We start from the raw sequence: 3709 nt of genomic DNA, 5'->3' as shown, positions 1-3709 counted from the left end.
TAGGGTTAGCATCAGGGTTAGGGTTAGTGGTACTGTTAGGGATAGGTTTAAGGGTAAGATTTTTTTTTTTTTTAATTTCAGGGTAATATGAGGGTACAAGCATTATGGTTACATTTTATGTCTTTGCCTCACCCAAGCAACGGTTAGAGGCATGCCCTTCTCCTCTACAATGCTCCCCGTGTCCTTTAGTTGCAGGTTTACTCCCCCATCCCCCTAATCCCTGGAGAATATTACTGCCATGTGAGCACCCTAGTGTTCATCGATTAGTACCAATTTGATGGCGAGTGCAGGTGGAGCCCATTCTTCCGATCTTGTGATACCTCACTTTGGATAATGGGCTTAGGTTTAATGCAGGAAAATATAAGAGGTGCTAGATCGCTGTCGTTTCTTATGGTTGAGTAATATTCCGTTGTATACCTATACCAAATTTTGATGATCCACTCATGAATCGACGGGCACTTGGGTTGTTTCCACATCCTTGCGATAGTGAATTGTGCTGCCACAAACATTCGGGTGCAGATGTCTTTATTGTAGAATGTCTTTTGCTCGTTTGGGTAGATGCCTAATAGTGCTATTGCTGGATCGAATGGTGTTTCTATTTGCAGCTCTTTGAGGTATCTCCAAATTCTTTTCCACAGAGGTTACACTAATTTGCAGTCCCACCGGCGGTGGAAGAGTGTTCCTATCTCTCCGCATCCTGGCCAGCGTTTGTTGTTTGGGGATTTTTTGATAGAGGTCAATCTCACCGGGGTTAGGTGATATGTCATTGTGGTTTTGGTTTGCATTTCTCTGAGATTAGAGATGTTGAGCATTGTTTTCTATGTTTGCTGGCCATTATTCTGTCTTCTTTTGAAAAGTTTCTGTTCATTTCCTTTGCCCATTTGCTGATGGGGTTGTTTGATTTTTTCTTGTTGATTTTCTAAAGTTCTAGATAGATTGTAGTTAGCAGCCCTTTCTCAGATGTGTAGAGAACAAATATTTTCTCCCATTCGCCGTAATGATTCTTTTCTTGGCCGTGCAAAAGCTTATCCCACTTATTTATTTTTGATGCTGCAGACTTGGGAACAGCACGGCTGGCAGGAAGCCAGGACCCACGCACCGGCACAGGGACTACACCCTCGGCAATGGTCCTCTGTCCAAATGAGCTTTCAGGATTTTTTTTGACATGGTGCTTCTCTGGGCCCCTGAGTAAGTGATTGCGTCATTGATAGCTCTGGGGCCTAATCCACTCACTATCTATGTCCTTCTCCTCATCATTTTCTAGAACCTTCCATGAGGTATTTCTTTCTTTCTGTTTTTTTTTTTGCATTCTCATTTTGCATCTCTCTCTCTTTTTTTATTTCTGTGTATTATGGGGGTACATTTAGGTTACATTGCCCTTGCCACCCCCCCAAGCAGAGCTTCAAGGGTGTCCATCGCCCAGATGGTGCGCACCTCATGGATTATGTTTGTGTATACCCATCCCCTCCTCCCCCCTCCCATCTCCCCGATGCCCGATCAATGTTATTCCTCTATGTGCACTTAGGTGTTGATCAGTGAAACCAATTTGCTGGTGAGTACGTGTGGTGCTTATTTTCCATTCTTGGGATACTTGACTTAGTAGAATGGCTTGCAGCTCTATCCAGGAAAATACAAGAGTTGCTATATCACCATTGTTTCTTATAGCTGAATAGTACTACGTGGTATACATATACCACGTCTTATTAATCCACTCATGTATTGATGGGCACTTGGGTTGTTTCCACATCTTTGCAATTGTGAATTGTGCCGCCGTAAACATTCGAGTGCAGATGTCTTTTTTACGGAATGTCTTTTGTTCTTTTGGGTCGATGCCCAGTGATGGGATTACTGGATCAAATGGTAGATTGACTCGTATCTCTTTAGGGTATCTCCATATTGCTTTCCACAGAGGTCGCACTAGTTTGCAGTCCCACCAGCAGTGTAGGAGTGTTCCTATCTCTCCACATCCTGGCCAACATTTATTGTTTTGGGACTTTTTGATAAAGGCCATTCTCACTGGAGAGAAGTGATATCTCATTGTGGTTTTGATTTGCATTTCCCTGATGATTAGAGATGTTGAGCATTTTTTCCTATATGTCTTGGCCATTATTCTGTCTTCTTTTGAAAAGTTTCTGTTCTGTTCATGTCCTTTGCCCACTTTTTGATAGGGTTCTTTGATTTTTTCTTGCCGATTTTCCTGAGTTCTAAATCGATTCTGGTTATCAGCCCTTTATCGGATGTGTAGCATGCGAAAATTTTCTCCCATTCTGTAGGTTGTCTATTTGCTCTCGTGACAGTTTCTTTGGCTGTGCAGAAGCTTTTTAATTTGGTCAGGTCCCATTTATTTATTTTTGTTGTTTCTGTGATTGCCTTTGGCATGTTCTTCATCAATTCTTTGCCTGGGCCATTGTCTATAAGAGTTTTTCCAACATTTTCTTCTAGAATTCTAATCGTTTCACATCTTAGCTTTACGTCTGTTACCCACCATCTCACCTCTCACGAGTGAGGTATTTCTTGAACCTGTGCGTGGATCTTCTGGGCCCCTCTCCAGATCTTGCCTTGGGTCCCTGCTTGGGTCCTCGTTTCCTGCCACCCTCATGCAGCCTTTCCCAGGGATTCTTTCCTGCACAAAACCCACAAATCTGCCATCCTGGAGGGGTCAGAAATGCTGCGTGGACACCTGCCAGGAGCTTTTCTTCCTCGATCCGTGCACTCAACAGGTGCTCGGAGCTCACCCTGGAAGGTGCCGGGTTAGGCACAGGTGGGGTTCAGACCTCCAGTCCCTGGAGCCCGCAGGACTCAAGGCTTGGCCCTGGCCCCTTCCTCACTCTGCTTTTCCCTCCTGGGCCATGAGTGAGTTTGGGGACGACTCTATAGGTGAGGTTGACAACTTCCTGGGAGAACGTCCTTGGAGAGGTCCAGGAGAGAAGGTGACAACAGAGAAGTCAGTCCTCACCTTGACTGGTTTTCTCTCTGTCCCCTCACCTGTGAGAGCGGAAGTCCAGAGGGATAGCACAGGGCCCCAGTCTGGGGACAATCGTGGGTGCTTTGAGGCCCCTCCCACTGGACAGGAGGGCAGGTGACCTTCTCAGCCCCTCGCATTCAGCCTCGGGGACAGAACCTGGCAGAGTGGGACTGTCCTGGGGATCAAGAGAGGCAGCACAGTGCCAAGTCAAAGTCCAGCAATGGCCAGGGACGCGTCAGGGGAGGAGAAGGAGAGCGTGGCCTCAGGAGACCCCTTGGGTAGTGGAGCAGTGCTGGGGCTCAGCAGTGGGCCCAATCCTAAGGGCCCCGGAGACCATAGAGGCCGAGGAGGAGAAGACTCCTGCTTGCGAAGTCAGCGTGGGAGCAAGTATGATCACAAACTACCAAGCCGTCAATGTGAATCTGAGCTCGGGGTCTCTGGGGACCAGTAAGAGCTCCCCACTGTCTAGAATTTCTCCCAGCCAGGGTGCAGGAGAGCTACGCCTCGAAGCAAAGGTTGTGAGTAAGTTTGAGTTCCAAGTGGAAATAGAATCAGAGAACCAGCTTCAAGGTCCTGCCACTGGAGTCCTTCTCCAAGACTGTGCCACTGGCCTGACTTCCCAGGCTGTCACACCGACATTCCCCCCACCCACCGCAGACATGTTGCCTTCTCAGGCCCCTCTGTCCTATTGCATGAGTGTCTCCAGTAGGGAAATGTCATCCTCCCAGGGCTATGGGACCCCGC

This window comes from Propithecus coquereli, unplaced genomic scaffold (assembly GCF_000956105.1).
Source record: "Propithecus coquereli isolate 6110/MARCELLA unplaced genomic scaffold, Pcoq_1.0 Scaffold291, whole genome shotgun sequence".
In the NCBI taxonomy this organism is placed as follows: Eukaryota; Metazoa; Chordata; class Mammalia; order Primates; family Indriidae; genus Propithecus; species Propithecus coquereli.
Note: the sequence above shows the minus strand (reverse complement) of the source record.